Below are 20,934 nucleotides of genomic sequence, written 5' to 3'. Positions count from 1 at the left end.
TGGGCTGCCAACTTATAGCAATTGTCTTGGTTTACCCAGGAGAACAGGGTCTCTTTCATCTCAGAACTCATCAAGTCTCACTGGGAACCCTTCGTTTCCTACCTTTTATATAGAATCATTTGGATTTGTATGTAGCTTGCCAAAATAGATTATAAGCAACTCTCAAACGATACCAGGCAACACCAACTGTTATAGGTTGAGCTGTATTCCACTCTTCAAATTCTAAGTGAAATCTTAACCTCCAGTACCTAAAATTGCAATGTTATTTGGAAATAGGATCACTGAAGCTGTAATTAGCTAAGTTAAGATGAGGCCCTGCAGATGAAATTAAAAGACATATGCTCCTTGGAAGAAAAGCTATGACCAACCTAGACAATATATTAAAAAGCAGAGACATTACCTTGCCAACAAAGGTCTGTCTAGTCAAAACTATGGTTTTTCCAGTAGTCATGTATGGATATGAGAGTTGGACTATAAGGAAAGCTGAGTGCAGAAGAACTGATGCTTTTGAACTATGGTGTTGGAGAAGACTCTTGAGAGTCCCTTGGATGGCAAGGAGATCCAACCAGTCCATCCTAAAGGAAATCAGTCCTGAATACTCATTGGAAGGACTGATGCTGAAGCTGAAACTCCAATCCTCTGGCCACCTGATGCAAAGAACTGACTCATTGGAAAAGAACCTGATGCTGGAAAAGATTGAAGGCAGGATGAGAAGGGGATGACAGAGGATGAGATGGTTGGAAGGCATCACCGACTAGATGGACATGAGTTTGAACAATCTCCAGGAGTTGGTTACAGACAGGGAAGCCTGGCATGGTATAGTCCATGGGGTCACCAAGAATCGGACAGAACTGAATGACTGAACTGAACTGACTGAAGATGAGGTCCTGCTGAAGTAGGGTGAGCCCTTAATCCAAAAACATAATTGGTTTCCTTTCAAAAGAGGGGAATTTTGAAACAGACATGCACCCAAGAAAAGTATCATTAGAAAGCAAAGAAAAACGTCAGAATCACGAGTCTATAAATTAAGTGACACTGAAGATTGCCAGCAGACCACCAGAAACCAGGAGAGAGGGATGAACAAACAATTCTCAAAAGGAATCGACCCTACAAGTTCCTTGATCTTAGACCTCTGCCATCTAAAACTGAAAAATACTAAATTTCTATTTTTTAAGCCACTGGTATGTAGTACTTTGTAACAGGAGCCATAGCAAAAGTCTTGAAAATTATGACTTTGAGATTATGATATTGAGACTCAGAAAAACTGAATATTTTAATAAAATCTGTGACACAGGTCCAATACACATCACCTACTTTCTCTGAACCTTAATACTATCAATTTAAAATTATGTCAATAACATAATTTTGTTATGTTTATTTTGTTTTCTTTTTGTGAGCATTGAGTATGATCACACACATAAAGGAATTTTCTAAGTTGTAAAGCACCCAGAAAAAAAATGTCAGATATAACTATTTTTGCAGATGGCCAAGGCATCTCTGTTGATGGATTTGAATAAAGGTAAATTAAATGTGCCTGGTATGAAAACACATTTAGACACTATCATTAATGATGACTCCCTCCAAAAAAACACCAATCCCATGAATTTTCACATAGTGAAAGCTATTTAATGCAATACACTTGAGTATTGAGTTTAAAAGGGCTTAAGGTCTTATTCATTTAGTTTACATGCTCTGAACATTGATCTCCCAAGTATGGTCCCTCCATCAGCACCATGCACTCCTAGGTCCACCTCAGACTTCCCGAGTCAGAATCTGTGTCTAACAAGATCTCCAGGTGATTTGTATACAAGTTGAACTTTGAAATCTTCTCCAAAATGCATTTCCTAAACCACTCATATTCCTAGATCATAAAGAAAGGCAGTAATCAGTAAGCATTCTTTCAACCATGACATGCAATATTGGAAAAAGCCCACGCTTCAGCATTTGATAGATATGATTTTTAATCTCACATCCATCATGCAGTTACTTAACACGTCATGGCCTCAAACAAGTTGATTTACTTGGTGACCCCACAGTTTCCAAGTCTGTAAAAAGGACTAACGTTACTTAGCTTGTGTGGTTCTAGAAGATGATTAGAGATAATGTATGTAAACCAATAGGCATATATCAGAAACTATATATATATATATATATCTCCCTGGAATTCTACATTGCTGAAAAATATCTATTCTGACATTTTATTTCTGATCAGTCACTTTAGAGGAAAAAAAATCAGATTTTCTGGGGGATCAGGGATCTCAAAGGAAGCCAAGAATTTTCATTTGTGGATTTCCTCCTGGAGGAGGTACTTAATTACACCCACAAGGAAGTCTACACTGAAGATTGTTATTGTTTAGCTACTAAGTCAAGTCCGACTCTTGCGACCCCAAGGACTGTAGCCTGCCAGGCTCCTCTGTCTATGGGATTTTCCCTCAAGGATCCTGGAGTGGGTTGCCATTCCTTCTCCAGGGAATCTTCCCAACCCAGGGATCGAAACCAGGTCTCCTGCATTGGCAGGCAGATGCTTTACCACTGAGCCACCTCAGATAGATGTTTCCCTAAGAGGAAAAAAATCAAGATTTTCTGGATGGTCAGGGATCTCAAAGAGAACCAAGGATTTTCATTTGTGGATTTTCTCCTGGAGGAGATACATTATGACTTAAAGAGCTAAAGATATGTGATGCTGGACGTGACTGTGTCAGTGTCCTCCGGAGGAAGTCTCTGAGTTTTTCTGCACCACTAGGCTTCCTTGGAGAGACAGCATATGCTGCACCAACACCTCCTCTGTCTCAGATGTCACAGAGCCGCCAGCAAAAGGTGACATTAGCACAGAGCTCTCCACGGGAAACACCTCTTGGAGCTGCAACCAGGTCAGGAGTCACTGAGCAGAAGCATTTCATTCCTGCAGAGACTGTTGTCACTTGGTTTTATTCTTTTGATCTTTTGAGCATCTTTTCAATGCCAACAAAAGGCAATCCATTCTTCTGGGAGAAGCCATCAGAGCATTGGTAATGAGCTGTGCAAGGAGGCTCTGGCATCAGCAGAAGCTTGGGGGAAATAGAGGCACTTTGTTCCCGAAACTCACATGGTGTGACCTGCTCGCTGTGTGAAATGTTAATATTTTGCTTCATGCTTGTCTCCCGGTGCCACTGCCAGCTCTCAGAAAGCTTTTGGGGAGGTTGCTGTACTTTTTGTGAAAACTGCATGGAGGCAAGCCAGATGTCAATGTGTGAATCAGAGCACTTCTCTAGAATTCGTGACTGCTCACTTTACTCTTCAGCAGCTCCATAGAAACTAAAATACGTATGCTTGGAGAGAATAAGCTTTGCTTTCTTGTCCTCCGTCAGATGATAATACCATGTGGCAAGTGGAAGATGATGGCAGTCAGTAACTGCTTTCTCTCCCATCATGGCAGTTACCTCCTGAAAGCCCACTTGCTCCCCCTCAGCCTTCCAGAGGTTAGTAGTTTTAATATTTCCAATGAATCCAGAGGCATCAGTCTACTGTATGCTGATATCAAGATTTGTCAGTTCTATTTTTTTTCTTTTCTATTTTCAATATTTCACTGAAATAAAGGTACCTCTAGATTTATGAATTATTGTATAAAGAAATCTTTTAATTATATACAAATTAAATATAAATAGATACATTTTAAATGTTTTTAGTATCCTAATAATATAATTATGAATTCTATAATATACAATGTCACATATAATACTGATATTTTATAGTACAGATGCAATATATAAGTACATATGATCATACATATTCTATAATATATAGAGCTGGTTGCCATTTCCTTCTCCAGAGGATATTCCTGACCCAGAGTTCAAACCCACATCTCCTGCATTAGCAGGTGGATTCTTTACAATTGATCCACCTGAGAAGCCATATAAATACATAAATGGCCATAAAAGTATATTACATATTATGTATAAGATATTTATATAAATGTATTATGTACTTATAGAGAAAAATATAAAGCAACTGATGCCATATATGACAAATACTTGGTTCTCTCCTTGCCTATTCCCTTTATAGGGATGTTTTAACAGATTTCCTACATAGGGTACATATTATTTTCAACATTGTGGAGAAATAGTCAGATATAGAACAAGGAGCTGGAGTAAAGGGGAGGCAGACTGGATTGGGAGTGTTGAAACCAAGAAGTGGGTCAGTCTTCCAAAGAGAAAGAGAGCTGGTCCATGAGCAGATGAACAGGAGAAAAACAGCAGGAATTGTATCTCTTTTTTTGTTTGTTTGCTCAACTATTAAGAAATGCCATTCAGTCACAAAGCAGAATAGCCAAATGCCAGCACAACTGGTAACAGGCAGTTACCCCACTAATTGTGACAAAGACTATGGGAGGAAGCTATTGCAATGACGGAAAGTGAATAGGAATTAAAGAGCCTCTTGTTGAGGGTAAAAGAGGAGAGTGAAAAAGTTGGCTTAAAACTCAATATTCAGAAAACTAAGATCATGGCATCTGGTCCCATCACTTAATGGCAAATAGATGGGGAAGCAATGGAAACAGTGGCAGACTTTATTTTGGGGGCTCCAGAATCACTGTAGATGGTGACTGCTGCCATGAAATTAAAAGAAGGTTGCTCCTTGGAAGAAAAGCTATGACCAAACTAGACAGCATATTAAAAGCAGAGACATTACATTGCCAACAAAAGTCTGTCTATTCAAAGCTATGGTTTTTCCAATAGTCATGTATGGATGTGAGAGTTGAACTATAAAGAAAGCTGAGTGCAGAAGAATTGATGCTTTTGAACTGTGGCATTGGAGAAGACTCTTGAGAGTCCCTTGGACTGCAAGGAGATCTAACCAGTCCATCCTAAAGGAAATCAGTCCTGAATATTCATTGGAAGGACTGATGCTGAAGCTGAAACTCCAATACTTTGGCCACCTGATGTGAAGGACTGACTCATTGGAAAAAACCCTGATGCTGAAAAAGATTGAAGGCAGGAGGAGAAGAGGACAACAGAGGATGAGATGGTTGGATGATATCACTGACTCAATGGGCCTGAGTTTGAGTAAACTCTGGGAGTTGGTGATGGACAGGGAGGTCTGGTGTTCTGCAGTCCATGGGGTCACAGATAATCAGACAGGACTGTGTGACTGAACTGAACTGATGAGAAACCTAGACAGCATATTAAAAAGCAGAAACATCACTTTGCCAATAAAGGTCCATATAATCAAAGCTACTGTTTTTCAAGTAGTCATGTGTAGATATAAGAGTTAGACAATAAAGAAAGCTGAGTGCAGAAGAATTGATGCTTTTGAACTATGGTGTTGGAGAAGACTCTTGAGAGTCCCTTGGATAGCAAGGAGAGCAAATCAGTCGATCTTAAAGAAATCAACTCTGAATATTCATTGGAAGGACAGATACTGAAGCTTAAACTCCAATACTTTGGCCACCTGATGTGAAGAGCTGACTCACTGGAAAAGGCCCTGATGCTGGAAGAAGGGGGCGACAGAGAATGAGATTGCTGGATGGAATCATCAACTCAATGAATATGAGTTTGATCAAACTCTAGGAGTTAGTTAAGGACAGGGAAGCCTGGTGTGCTACAGTCCATGGGGTCACAAAGAGTGAGACATGACTTAGCAACTGAACAACAAAACAATGTGTTTCTCATAAGCTTGTTGTGGACATTAAATAAGACAATCTATGATGTGAATCTGGTCCTTCAAGTCCAATCAAGGAAGCCAAAGGTAAAGCAAGAAGAAATGGAGGTTATTTAGTAGAAGTTATCTGAGAAGCTAACAATCTTAAAATTTGTATTTCCAGGACAAATATTGATTACTTTATTTTAGGGTCATTCACTCTACAGATATTGGACCCCTTTTGATTTTTGCTGTTTGATGGGGTGACAAATGATGTCTTTTTTTTTTTTTTTCATTTCTACTTGTTTTTCCTTATTTGCATTATTTCTGCTCTCCTAATCTACTCACATAGCACTTTAAGCATCAGTAGCAGGTTTTTCTTCGTTCATTTCATTTTTGTTTAATCTCCTCATGATTTTTTAATAAAAATGGTAATTAAAATCCAACCCAAAACTGACCTCCCATTGCTTTGTTGCTTATCCTCTAAGCTTCTTCCTCACCTGCCCCTCCAACCACCACTGCTTGCAGACAAATGTGATAGAAAGTCCAGTTTCTTACCAAGGGTTTTGTTTCACTTCTTCATCAAGTCTCAGTTCCAATGGCTTGAATTCCATTTATAGTAAATGGGAAAAGAAATCTGTCCTAAACTTGCAACACCAGCTCAAATTGCTCATTTAATCTAAAACTGCGTCATCTGTGAAATTGCCTTCATCTGCTAAACACACAGGCTATTTCTATTTCTCTCTTCACAATGTGTTTCCCCCTTCACTCCTCAGTCAACAGTATCTTTGGCTCCACAATTCATCCTCTCTGCTCCTTTATCGCCTTCAGGTCATACTCAGAGAGTTTCAGCATGGTCAGAATCATTTGGAGAGCTGAAGGAATGGTTTTAAGTTGGGGGCAGGGGGTGGGTCTCCATCTGCAGTGCACATTAGAATATTCTGAGAAGATACACAAACTGGAACCATCCAACTACCAGACATTCTGATTGAATTTATCTGGGCAGTGGTCATATTTTAGTCATTTTAAAAGTTTTCCAGAACATTTGAATGAGCAGGCAAGGTGAATGGCACCCCACTCCAGTACTTTTGCTTGGAAAATCCCATGGACAGAGGAGCCTGGTAGGCTGCAGTGCATGAGGTCGCTAGAGTCGGACACGACTGAGTGACTTTACTTTCACTTTTCACTTTCATGCATTGGAGAACGAAATGGCAACCCACTCCAGTGTTCTTGCCTGGAGAATCCCAGGGACGGGGAAGCCTGGTGGGCTGCCGTCTCTGGGGTCGCACAGAGTCAGACACGACTGAAGCGACTTAGCAGCAGCAAGTAAATCAAATTTCCCAGAAGTGGGGGGAGTCTGTGAAACAGCATTTCTAACAGGCATCCTTCCCCTAAACATTTCGTTTGCCTAAAAATGACATAAACTGTCCTTGATTATTTCTAAGGTGAAGAAAATAAGAAAATCTACATGAGTACTGTTGTGAGGATCAACTGGTTTAAAAATCCATGCCAGTAAGCTGGAACACACTTCAGTAGTACCCTTCCTATTGTCATTATTGCTTATGATTTACAACTTCTTTCTTTATCTGGGGAGAAAGATCCAAAAGAGTCTAACGGATCCAAGGTTATAACTAGCGAATTACATAACAAGCACTTGAACTCAGAACTTCTGTCACAGAATCCACTTTTTATTTTCATTTCTTATTTCCACCACACTATGTCATTTATTTGCTTTAAATAGGATGTTACTATATAAAGCAACCCACTGACTTTTGCTATTATGAGAAACAGCAAGGAAGGAATAGGACATTTCAATACAAATACAAAGTCCCACATCTTTTTGTGTCTCTGTGCCTGAGTTCACTCTGACTGCTATGACTTTTTGTGTTTTGTGTAACTTTTCTTTCAGGTTCATTTCAAATGCCACTTCTGTATGGCCCCTTTTCTGGTGTTCCAGCTAACATCTCTCTTTTTCTGAGATTCCACAGCACCTTTTAAATTACAAATAGCACTTACGAACATGCATTGCATATTCTATCTCCCTTACTTCCCTTTCTTAGAACAGACCTTGATTTATAAAATTTACCTTTTGCCTTATGATCCAGCAATCCCACTGCTGGGCATACACACTGAGGAAACCAGAAGGGAAAGAGACACGTGTACCCCAATGTTCATCGCAGCACTGTTTATAATAGCCAGGACATGGAAGCAACCTAGATGTCCATCAGCAGATGAATGGATAAGAAAGCTGTGGTACATATACACAATGGAGTATTACTCAGCCATTAAAAAGAAAACATTTGAATCAGTTCTAATGAGGTGGATGAAACTGGAGCCTATTTTACAGAGTGAAGTAAGCCAGAACGAAAAACACCAATACAGTATACTAACGCATATATATGGAATTTAGAAAGATGGTAACAATAACCCTGTGTACGAGACAGCAAAAGAGACACTGATGTATAAAACAGTCTTATGGACTCTGTGGGAGAGGGAGAGGGTGGGATGATTTGGGAGAATGGCATTGAAACATGTAAAATATCATGTATGAAACGAGATGCCAGTCCAGGTTTGATGCACGATACTGGATGCTTGGGGCTGGTGCACTGAGACGACCCAGAGGGATGGTATGGGGAGGGAGGAGGGAGGAGGGTTCAGGATGGGGAACACATGTATACCTGTGGTGGATTCATTTTGATATTTGGCAAAACTAATACAATTATGTAAAGTTTAAAAATAAAATTAAAAAAAAAAGTAAGGGTAAAGAAGCCACATGTAAACCAAATGAAATTAATGAAACTTGATTGAGTGTTGGGTGAAAATAAAAAGCTATAAAGCATTTTAGGCATAAAAAAAAAGAATGCAAACCATTTACTGGCATGGTACACAAAACTAGTAGCTGGGTAACTGACACATTTTTGTTGAATGAATGAATGAATAGATGAATGGCTGCTAGGATGAACTTATGAGTAGATCATGGAATGCATTTTTGTTCCTGGGTTTGGTCTTGGGTTTACAAACACAGTTCCCTAAAATCAAAAGGAAGAGACTTTTTGAGATCCAAGCTACTCTTAAAATCATGTTGGTCTATGGTTTATCCAATCACTAATTCTAACTATTTACATGACTATCTACTTCAGGGCATGAAAAATTAGTGCCCCTTAGAATTACTGAGAGGCACAATTGCTAAGAAACAGAGTTCAGACTTTATATAAGTCATATGATTTCTCTTTGTGGTTCATTTTTGAAATGATATTATTGGAGTAGACCAGTGTCCTTCAAATTGTAATAATGTAGATATTGAAATTTCATGAGATTAAATAGTGTTTTTCACTGAAAACGAATAATGATAAACTTTCTCAACCATAGAAAAAATGCTAATACACTTGATTTTTAAATTTGAATTTCTTTTTCTTATTTCATAATGAGGACAGAGGAGACTTGGGAACAGAAGTAAATTAGCTGCCCGAGTCCTTCTTTTTCTCCCATCCACTGTTAATAAGGAATCTAAATAAAGATTTTAAATTCCAAATCAGTATGAAAAAGCCAGACAACAAAGGTGCTGATGGCATGCTTCATCTGAAATAGGCATGGCAGACCACAGACTGCTGGGAGAAGATCTGCTTATAGCTATCGCAGCTTCATGCTGGCTGATGCTGTGTGATAACACAAGTCTTTGGTGGCAGCATCAGAGTGGAACAGCTGGGCAGTGAGTAAGTGACAGCATCCTTGTTTCCCAATGGTCTGCAGCAGATCCTGAAACCTTCCTGTGCCTCAAAGGAGATTTTATATTTCTGAGAGCAAGAGATCAAAGCTTATGAGACTCTAAGGATGGGGGCACCAGGAACATGGACTCATGAGGATGTTCACATATTATTTCCCTGAAAGTGATCACTTCATGGAGAAGCACTGTTGGGAAAAGTGTTTACCAAGGGATGAGGCTCACCAGGTATGAGACTTTGGCTGTTGCCCAGGTGAGAAGTGATGATGGCTTGGACTTTATTCTTTTACTGGGCTGCTCTGTGAAAGGAAAAGCATGGTTGAGAGGTGTCACCACTAGCTTCCTCCAGGCTGCCTGAAGAATAAGGATGAGAAGAAAACAAGCATGTCACTAAAATAAGATAAGAACGAAAGAAGCACTACACTGTCAGTTTGCAATGATCTTGCGGCATCGACAGTCAGCCAATCGGAAAGACAGTGTAACATTTTCAGTAGATATACTGGGATGCTGAGAATTTAGGTACTTTCATCAAAGTTATTCATCTGTCATGTAGATTACCTCAAACTTGAACCAAGTTTGAACTCTTTTTAAGACCTTAGACACAAACGTGTAGCCCATGAGCTTAATTATTCCAGAGAATAGAGGATATGTTTAAAAAAGGCCAGGGTGGGGGGGTGTCCCAGGATGTTTTCTGGACTTTGATTGGTCCAACGTGGGTCACATGTCTGTCCCTGAACAAATAGCAATGGTCAAGGAGTTGGAATACTTTGGACTCTCCATGTTCAGGTCAAATGCCCAGCTACAGGTCTGGGAGGTCCAAGATGCTCTGAACCTCCAGTACTGAGATGCCAGAAGGGTTGTTCCCCAGAGGGACATAACATATTGTAGGTCAATAAGGCTAGTCTTAAAGATTAATCCCACTCAGTGATCTCTCCAAAGGCCAGTGGTGAGTATTTCTATGGGTTTGTCACCAGAGCAAGTGAATTCAGATGTCACCTGTAGTCTGTCCACCGCATCTCTTCTTATAACCACAGCATGAAAAGTGAAAGTCATTCAGTCATGCCGGACTCTTTGTGACCCCATGGACTATACAGTCCATGGAATTCTCCAGGCCAGAATACTGGAGTGGGTAGCCTTTCCCTTCTCCAGGGGATCTTCTCAACCCAGGGATTGAACCCAGGTCTCCCTCATTGCAGGTGGATTCTTTACCAGCTGAACAACAAGAGAAGCTCAAGAATACTGGAGTGGGTAGCCCATCCCTTCTCCAGTGGATCTTCCTAACCCAGGAATTGGACTGGGGTCTCCTGTATTGTAGGTGGATTCTTTACCAACTGAGCAGCATAGTGTACATTATTTAATTAAGGAAAGAGAAGATTGTCAGTGCATAGCGGGTGTTCAGTTTGGAAGAGGAAAAATGATAAATTTCTAAAGTCCTGGCTTTCCTTGTCTCAACAAATGATAATGCTTAATAAAGAAAAAAAAAAAAACTACTTCATTTGGTGAGTTTACCAACTCACTAAGCAATTGGCTGACCTATTCTAATGTAACATTTTTGTTTTCAGATGCTCTAAAACATCAAGTATATGAAGCGGAGAGTAGAAATAGCATTGCTTCTCTCTGGGAAATTGTTATAAATGTACACAGAGATTCCAAGCAGTTTTTGCTGAGAATTAGAATGATCCCTTTAACAGTTATTATGATTTTGAGTCTGTATAAAGCCAAATTCAATCTTGAGCATTCTATGTCTGTCTTTTATATAGAAGACTATGTGTTTATTTGGCATATGTATTAACATCCTGAAATGTGAGCTTTTAAAAATATCATGTCATAATATTATTGAAGATGTTCTTTTGGAAAAAAAAAAGTATAATATTATTGTTTCTGTTTGCCATGGTTGTACTGTAGTACAAAATAAATCAGAAATTTGTTATGAAATATCCAGTTAAAGCCTCTTAAATTACTCTATCTCTGGTGATGGAGGCACACACAAAGAGGTGAATGTCATAATGACATTATCCAGTTTAGGGAACATGACCTATAATATTTTTCAAACTCAAGAAGAGTATTGAACATAGAGATAATTCTACTTTAAGGGAGAAAATATACTACAAAAAGATTTCACTACTCAGAATATACCAAATACACACACACACGCACATATATATACACACATAAATAGTATATACATATTTGCTGTTGCTGCGTCGCTTCAGTCGTATCCGACTCTGTGTGATCCCATGGACTGCAGCCCACCAGGCTTCTCCATCCATGGGATTCTCCAGGCAAGAACACTGGAGTGGGTTGCCATTGCCTTCTCCAATGCATGAAAGTGGAAAGTGAAAGTGAAGTCGCTCAGTTGTGTCTGACTCTTAGCGACCCCATGGACTGCAGCCTACCAGGCTCCTCCATCCATGAGATTTTCCAGGCAAGAGTACTGGAGTGGGGTGCCATTGCCTTCTCCCAGTATATACATATAGATACACTATATACATATATATGTATACTATATACATATATATATACACATAAATATTATATATTATATATTTTTCTATAACATTTTTATATTTTACTTTGTTATGACAACACCTGAACCTGCTCCTGAATAAAGACACAATTAGGGAGAAATGCTGGTATGCAGCAAGTTAAAATACAAGTAAGTCATGTCTTGTTATTGAAACTACCACACACACAACTAATAAGGCTAAATAAAGTTTTCCACAAACTTCTTAAAACCATCTAAAAGTTGACAAGATATTACTGGATTATCAGGATCAGTTCAAGGGAAACTGAGAATCCAACAGGCTAAGACATCTCCTAAGCTACTTTGTGCCTGAATTTTGCTGTCTTCTCTTGCAATTTATAGAAGAGCACCCTCTTCTGTGGCCTGTGGAGTATGAGGCGCAGAATTCAAAACCTGAGTCTGCACAAAGAGGGGGCTAAGCAGGGACCCTGAGACCCAGGACTATGTCCCAAAGTGAGGTTGATTGGACAGTGGGCCACAGGACAGGATCCAGTTGGTAAAATGGAAGGGATTATAGGATGGGATACAGTCGATAAAATGAATTCACAAGTTAACGAAACGTGAATAGCAGTAAAGTTGAAAACCAGCAAAGACATAGAAATCATCTAAGCAATGGCAAGACTGATTAAGAAAACAGATGACACAAATAATCAATTATTAGGGAGTAGATAAGTCACTTTGATTATATTCTTTGCAGCCAAAGATGGAGAAGCTCTATACAGTCAGCAAAAACAAGACTGGGAGCTGACTGTGGCTCAGACCATGAACTCCTTATTGCAAATTCAGACTGTAATTGAAGAAAGTGGAGAAAACCACTAGACCATTCAGGTATGACCTAAATCAAATCCCTTATGACTATACAGCGGAAGTGAGAAATAGATTGAAGGGACTAGATCTGATAGACAGAGTGCCTGATGAACTATGGATGGAAGTCCATGATATTGTACTGGAGACAGGAATCAAGAACATCTCCATGGAAAATAAATGCAAAAAAGCAAAATAGCTGTCTAAGGCAGCCTTACAAATAGCTGTGAAAAGAAGGAAAGTGAAAAGCAAAGGAGAAAAGGAAAGATATACCCATCTGAATGAAGAGTTCCAAAGAATAGCAAGGGGAGATAAGAAAGTCTTCCTCAGCAATCAATGTGAAAAAATAGAGGAAAACAATAGAATGGGAAAGACTAGAGATCTCTTCAAGAAAATTAGAGATACCAAGGGAACATTACATGCAAAGATGGGCACAATAAAGGACAAAAATGGTAGGGACCTAACAGAAGCAGAAGATATTAAGAAGAGGTGGCAAGAATACACAGAAGAACTGTACAAAAAAGATCTTCACGACCCAGATAATCACGATGGTGTGATCACTCACCTAGAGCCAGACATCCTGGAATGTGAAGTCAAGTGGGCCTTAGGAAGCGCCACTACAAACAAAGCTAGTGGAGGTGATGGAATTCCAGTTGAGCTATTTCAAATCCTGAAAGATGACACTGTGAAAGTGCTGCACTCGATATGCCAGCAAATTTGGAAAACTCAGCAGTGGCCACAGGACTGGAAAAGATCAGTTTTCATTCCAATCCCAAAGAAAGGGAATGCCAAAGAATGCTCAAACTACCGCACAGTTGCACTCATCTCACATGCTAGTAAAGTAATGCTCAAAATTCTCCAAGCCAGGCTTCAGCAATATGTGAACTGTGAACTTCCAGATGTTCAAGGTGGTTTTAGAAAAGGCAAAGGAACCAGAGATTAAATTGCCAACATCCACTGGATCATCGAAAAAGCAAGAGAGTTCCAGAAAACCATCTATTTCTGCTTTATTTAGTATGCCAAAGCCTTTGACTGTGTGGATAACAATAACTGTGGAAAATTCTGAAAGAGATGGGAATACCAGACCACCCGACCTGCCTCTTGAGAAACCTGTATGCAGGTCAGGAAGCAAGGTTGGAACTGGACATGGAACAATAGACTGATTCCAAATAGGAAAAGGAGTACCTCAAGGCTGTATATTGTCACCCTGCTTATTTAACTTACATGCAGAGTACATCATGAGAAACGCTGGGCTGGAGGAAGCACAAGCTGGAATCAAGATTGCCCAGAGAAATATCAATAACCTCAGATATGCAGATGACACCACCGTTAAGGCAGAAAGAAGAAGAACTAAAGAGGCTCTTGATGAAAGTGAAAGAGGAGAGTGAAAAAGTTGGCTTAAAGCTAAACATTCAGAAAACTAAGATCAAGGCATCTGGTCCCATTACTTCATGGGAAATAGATGAGGAAACAGTGGAAACAGTGTCAGACTTTATTTTTTGGGGCTCCCAAATCACTGCAGATGGTGACTGCAGCCATGAAATTAAAAGATGCTTACTCCTTGGAAGGAAAGTTATGACTAACCTAGACAGCATATTGAAAAACAGAGACATTACTTTGCCAACAAAGGTCCGTCTAGTCAAGGCTATGGTTTTTCCAGTAGTCATGTATGAATGTGAGAGTTGGACTGTGAAGAAAGCTGAACACCCAAGAATTGATGCTTTTGAACTGTGGTGTTGGAGAAGACTCTTGAGAGTCCCTTGGACTGCAAGGAGATCCAACCAGTCCATTCTAAAGGAGATCAGTCCTGGGTGTTCATTGGAACGACTGATGTTGAAGCTGAAACTCCAATACTTTGGCCACCTGATGCAGAGTTGACTCATTTGAAAAGACCCGGATGCTGGGAGGGATTGGGGGCAGGAGGAGAAGGGGACAACAGAGGATGAGATGGTTGGATGGCATCACCGACTCAATGAACATGGGTTTGTTTGGACTCCAAGCATTGGTTATGGACAGGGAGGCCTGGCGTGCTGCGGATCATGGGGTCGCCAAGAGTCAGACACGACTGAGCGACTGAGCTGAACTGAACTGATATAAGTGACTTTAGGACCAACAGGGCCTAAAAAAATAATGACTTAATACTTGTATGGCAAAAGCTTTGAAAATTAGGAGTGATTGAACACATTTTTAGGAAATGTAATTCTCCTGACATTGCCCCAGATATCAGAATTGTCCTGACATGTCCTCATGAATTTACAACGATTTAATTATCAACTGGGAATCCTTCTGTAGGGAAAAGTTACAGTCCAGAAACCATCACCAGCCAGTTCTACCAAACATCCAGGGAAGAAATATTTCCAGCCAATCCTGCATATATTTGGAGTTCTATAGTTTAATTGACTGGATGACAATGAGTAACTCACCAAAACTCTTTGGACTATAATTTTATGTTTACTTATACTTTACTTATATGCATACCCTTATACACAAACTTGTATGAAACTGTTATATGGATTATTAAATGTAATATATTGAAGCATATAAATATTATATAAATATATATTAAAATATAGCTATTCATAGTCCTATGATGGATATAATTCTTATATATTTATCTATGTAAACTGAAAACAAACATATATATATTGTTTATATAAATATATATGTATATATACCAAGATAGAGAGTCACTAAACCAAACTTTTACCAAAGTGTGCAAAAGGCCTACTACATCATGATCAAACTGTTTTTATAGCAGGAATGTGAGCTTGTTTCAACTTTAGAAAATTGATCAATTTAATTCACCAAATGTATTGAATAATAGGAAAAGTCATATCATCTCAATAGATGAATTAAAATGTTTCATAAAATTCAATTGTTTGACAAACTAAGAGCAGTGTGGAACTTCTTCAATGTGATAAAACCTACAGCAGATATATTCAGTTAATGCGACCTCTCTGAGGGTAAAAATAATAATGATAATAATAATTTTAAAAGCAAAAATATTGGAAAAGAAAAAAAAAGCTGGTATTATTTGTACATTATATGACTATGTGTGTGGAAAATCTCCAAATTTGTGCAAATTAGCTATTATAATTATTAACAAATATTGTAGCAAGATTTCTGGACACAATGTCAATTTGTCTGAGTAGAAGAAAGTAAAGCATTTACAGGATTAGTGTAAATCTGAAAAGAGTTAGTGCCCTGTATCAACTTTCAGCAATTTGGCAGTCTGAAGTCTGTGGGTAAAGACTTTAACATACAGACATTGAAAACATTTTTGAAAGATTTGTAGGTATCTCAGAGGCCCAGGCGGAGAAGGCAATGGCACCCCACTCCAGTACTCTTGCCTGGAAAATCTCATGGATGGAGGAGCCTGGTGGACTGCAGTCCATAGGGTCACTTAGAGTCAGGCACGACTGAGCGACTTCACTTTCACTTTTCACTTTCATGCATTGGAGAAGGAAATGGCAACCCACTCCAGTGTTCTTGCCTGGAGAATCCCAGGGACGGGGGAGCCTCGTGGGCTGCCGTCTATGGGATCGCACAGAGTTGGACACGACTGAAGCAACTTAGCAGCAGCAGCAGCAGCAGAGGTCCAGGTAGACTCAAGCCTCAGTGGCTGAAGCAGTCATTGATAAAAACATCAGTTATTACTTGTCCTTATTCTTTTCTCACTCTGTCTACTCCCTCTCTTCCCTTTCCTGGATCTTTTCTCAAATACACTCCCCACACCCTCATCCTTACCTCAGCCTCTTCTTTAATGGAAACCCTAAAACATCTGGGGACCAGGAACACAAGGAAGTGTATATCAGCACTGTTCATAATAGACTGAAATGGAAACCAAACCAGTCTTTTCCAGGAGTGGGATGCATGTTACCCTGGGGTGCATTTATTTAAGGCAGTGCTGCACAGAAAAGAAAAAAGAGTGTTCCAACCACGTGAATCTTGTAAATATTATTTTGAGAAATAAAGGCAGGGCATTAAGGAAAGAATACATATGGTGCTACTTCACTTGTATAATATTAGATAACAGGTAAAACTATACTGTATTTTTAGGAATGTATATAGGTAGTAAGGGCTTCTTGGTAGCTCAGATGGTCATCTATCTTCAGGAGACCCCATTTTGATTCCCATTTGGGAAGATCCCCTGGAGAAGGGACAGGCTACCCATTCTAGTATTCTTGGGTTTTCCTGGTGGCACAGATAGCAAAGAATTCTCCTGCAATGAGGGAGAACTGGGTTCAATCCCTGGGTTGGGAAGATCCCCTGGAGGAGGCCATAGCAACCGACTCCAGTATTCTTACCTGGAGAATCCCCATGGACAGAGAAACCTGTTGGGTTACAGTCCATGGGGTTGCAAAGAGTCAGAAACAACTGAGTGACTAAGCACAGCACATAGGTAGTGAAACTATAAAGGGAATCAGAAAGTGATTATCAGAGACACTAGAATAGGACTCACTTCTTGGGAGAGAAAGAAAATGACAGGAAAGAAAAGACCTTGGGGCCATATGGCAGTTCACTTCAGAATTATTGATCCAATTGCAAAATTGTTTTATGGCACTTTTTTCTACACACATTACATTTTACAATATAATGTATTAACAAATACAATAAATCAGGAGAACCAAGACCAGGAAAAGGAAATCATAAATTGTCTTAGCTGCTCTAGGTTAGAGCTAAATTTGAAATTATTTTGTTCAGTTGAGCAAATAAGGATTTTCTTTTTGAAAATGATTGCTGTGGCTTTGAAATTTTTCAATGGGAATCCATGTCAGATTTCTAGTAATCTTGGCAATGATACTACTGCTGCTGCTGCTAAGTCGCTTCAGTCATGTCCGACTCTGTTCGACCCCATAGACGGCAGCCCACCAGGCTCCCCCGTCCCTGGGATTCTCCAGGCAAGAACACTGGAGTGGGTTGCCATTTCCTTCTCCAATGCATGAAAGTGGAAAGCGAAAGTGAAGTCACTCAGTCGTGTCTGACTCAGCAACCCCATGGACTCCAGCATACCAGGCTCCTCCATCCATGGGATTTTCCAGGCAAAAGTACTGGAGTGGGGTGAGTGTAGTGTTTCCATTTAATGGATGAGGAAACTAAGTCATCACTGAAAGATTATCTAATAGCCCAAAGGACAACTATCTAGCAAATGGAAAAAGTGAAAGTGAAAGTTAGTTGCTCAGTCATGTCCCCCTGCTTGGGATCCCATTGACTGTAGTCTGCCTGGCTCCTCTGTCCATGGAATTCTCCATGCAAGAGTACTGGGGTGGGTTGCCATTTCCTCCAGGGGATCTTCCTGACCCAAGGATTGAACTCAGGTTTTCTTCATTGCAGGCAGATTCTTTGCCAACTGAGCCGCTAAGGAAGCCCAACCAAAAGGAAAAGAAGGAATTAAAACCCAAGGAGTTAAAACTGACTCTAATACTTAAAACGTTCCAAGCCTACCTGAGTAGCATTGAATTTGTTTCCTGTTCCAAGGATCCCAACAGCATGCATTAGTTTTTACCAATGGAATTACAGAGTAAATTACAGAGCAAATCTATGAATATTAAAGTAGAGGAAAAAATTATTGTGAAATGCCACCCTGAGTAGGATGCCCACTCTCAATTCCTTATAAATCTAACAATTTGGATTATTCCTCAGGATTCAGCCACAGAGGTAGGTCAATTACCATCCTTCCAGCCTAGAACTGTTCCAAACACACTTTTCCTTAGAGCTTTCTAAGAATGACTATCCTCATTATATTGGTTGTGAGACTTTTCTTTTTTTTTTTTTAAGTAGCAAAACATTTTAATCAATTCTAAAAATAACAGAGACATTTTATATCCATTGCTACCTCCTCAAAAGTCTTCTGCAGATTAGACAGTCGGACTGCAGATTATAGAGCCAGACATTCAACAAAGTGCAGTTTGGGACAAGACCATCATGGGGAGGTTTTCCTCCTTTCTACTCATAAACATGAGTTGTCAGCTTAAAAAGAAACCCTCAGACAGAAAGAGAAAGCTTTCTCTCACTATAACCTCTTTATTTCAAATCTATCTGTAACGTGAAGGCAAAACATAATCAGAAAACCAACCTCCCAAGCAGGTACAAGGATCTGAGCTGGACTCCTGGGATTACACACTGGTTTAGTTCTATTTCTACTAACACTGTGATGTGAGGTACTATGGTTCTTGTTTTAGTTACAAGAGGTGTTAGGAATGAATGCCCACACACAATTAACAATAGCTTATCTAGCACATAACTCTGCAGCACAATACCAACAACAGGAGTATTTTAAAGCCGGGTGGAGAAGAAAGCAGACACTAATAAAACTGAAGATTTCCTTTGTTCTTCCCCTCTTTTCACAATGAGAATTAGGTTCAAAAACAAGGCTCCAGAATGCCCGTGCGGTCCTTTGGCCCGCCACACTCCTGGGGAGCCTCAGGCTTTGGTGATGTATCCTTCTCGGATGAGGAAATCATAGATTTTCCGGGTTTTGTTCACGTCTATCTTGATGAGTGCTCTTGCCTGTGCCAGTCTCAAGCCTCCTTGCTTGTTACATTCGTTCAATAGAGCAGACTTGTATTCTAAATAGGCTCCCAGGACCAACCTCACCATCTGACAGAGCTCCTTTTCTTTCTCATTCAACTTCTCTGTGCCAGGGAGGCCCGTGAGGTTCAAGGGCAGTGCACTTCGTCTACCTGAATTCGAAGTCATGGGAACAGAAGGACTCAGGCCAGAATCAATGTCAGCCTGCCGGCGGAGCCACTGCTGGCAGGCGCTGCTGTCCTGGATGTACTGGAGGACCTCAGAGAGCATGGTGCGCTTGAGGCGCTCCTCTTCACGAGTCTTCTTGAGGTGATCGTAGGTCCTGGCACTACAAAAATTGGTAATGCCTGCCGTCCTGTATTCCTGGAGCCTTTTGATTTCCCTTCGGAGTTCAAATTCCAATGCATGGCTTTCAATGAACTTGTCATGCTCCACCAGCCCTACTATCCTTGCAAATCGCCTCATTGTTTCATAAAGATCTTGGACTTCCTTGGGATATCGTCGTTCCATTAACTGAAACTTCCTAAGGTTGATTAATCCATGGTCTCTTATAATTTTTTTTCGTCTTTGTCGCTCCTTTAACCTGGAATGATAGATATCCACTACAGCCATCTTCAGAGCGTGTAAAATGTCCGAGTCATCTTCGACAAAATCAATATCTCTCAAGTCCCACTCCGCATAATTGTCAAACTCCTCAATGAAATCTGCTCAAGCTGGCACGTATCCTGCCATGTCCCGAGAAAGCAAGGAGTCAAAGGTAGGTCGGGGAGGGTCATCTGCAGAGTGAAATGGAATGGCTGTGTCAGCAGTTTTTGCCTCCTCTGCTTGCTTCAGGTTCAGCAGGGTAGATGCAAACAGAGGGTTATTGATGAAATGCTTCATATAGTGCTTCTCACACTCCTCCTTGGTTTTGGTGCACATCTGATTGGCTACATCCTGCCAATTTCCAAAGCCACAGTCCATCACAGCTTCTAAAAGAGCCATTTCTTCTTGAGCAGTCCAGCTGGGATCAAGAACAGGAAAATCTGAGGTCATTATTTCATAAGTATGATCACTTTGATGTTTCTTGTACTCAAATCCTCGTGTGAAACACTGTAAGCAGAGGAAAAAAGGAGGTGGACCACATTCTGCACACTTGATATAAGGCTCCATGAGGTAGGAGGAGCAGCCTCGGCAAGGTGGCTTATCAGAGGGATCACTGCTAAAGGAACCCAATCGGTCCATTCCCTAGTTGGCAAAGACTCTGTTGCTTTGATCTTCTTTAATTTGAGTTGCTTCAAGGAGATTTCACAACTTGCCAATACCAAAGCTGATGACCGCTCCTTGTGAACAAACAGAAGTGGCACCTAGTCCCGCGAGTGGGGCTCACGGCCGGCGGACAAGCTCCCCAGAGCACCTCGTGCCTCACCTCAGCTGGTTGTGAGACTTTTCAAATAAAATCTTCATCACAAGCTGGGATTCATGATTTCAAATGACCTAGATGCACAGCCTTAGATTTTACAGCAGTCCAGTGACCAGGAGGCTGGAAGGCTGGTTACTTGGACTAATTCTTTGCCATTTAGTGATTTGTCTATAACACACAAACAATTTAAACTGTGTAATAACTTTGTTATAAACACAAATGTATTTAGAAGAGAAGGGAGGGGTTTCTAGATAAAGATAAAACATACTGATGTCTTAGGAACACAAGAAAATATTTTTTAAATAATAGAATAATTTAATTTGTGAGAATTCTGTTTGT

The 20,934-nt window shown here is 40.1% G+C and overlaps 2 pseudogenes across 2 annotated transcripts; both read right to left on the bottom strand.

Annotated features, from left to right (window-relative positions):
* Positions 1-18,419: 18,419 nt before the first annotated feature.
* On the bottom strand, positions 18,420-19,805 carry LOC147370268 (transcriptional adapter 2-alpha pseudogene; annotated as a pseudogene). Its single transcript, XR_015166087.1, has one exon. The product of XR_015166087.1 is annotated as a transcriptional adapter 2-alpha pseudogene (transcript).
* On the bottom strand, positions 18,420-20,417 carry LOC147370267 (transcriptional adapter 2-alpha pseudogene; annotated as a pseudogene). The gene has a single exon (XR_015166088.1). The product of XR_015166088.1 is annotated as a transcriptional adapter 2-alpha pseudogene (transcript).
* Between the last annotated feature and the right edge of the window lie 517 nt (positions 20,418-20,934).

The sequence above is a fragment of the Bos grunniens genome, chromosome 6, assembly GCF_055505025.1.
Source record: "Bos grunniens cultivar Pamir isolate PY7600 chromosome 6, Bosgru_T2T1.0, whole genome shotgun sequence".
Taxonomy (NCBI): Eukaryota; Metazoa; Chordata; class Mammalia; order Artiodactyla; family Bovidae; genus Bos; species Bos grunniens.
This window is presented reverse-complemented; position numbering and strand designations above follow the sequence as displayed.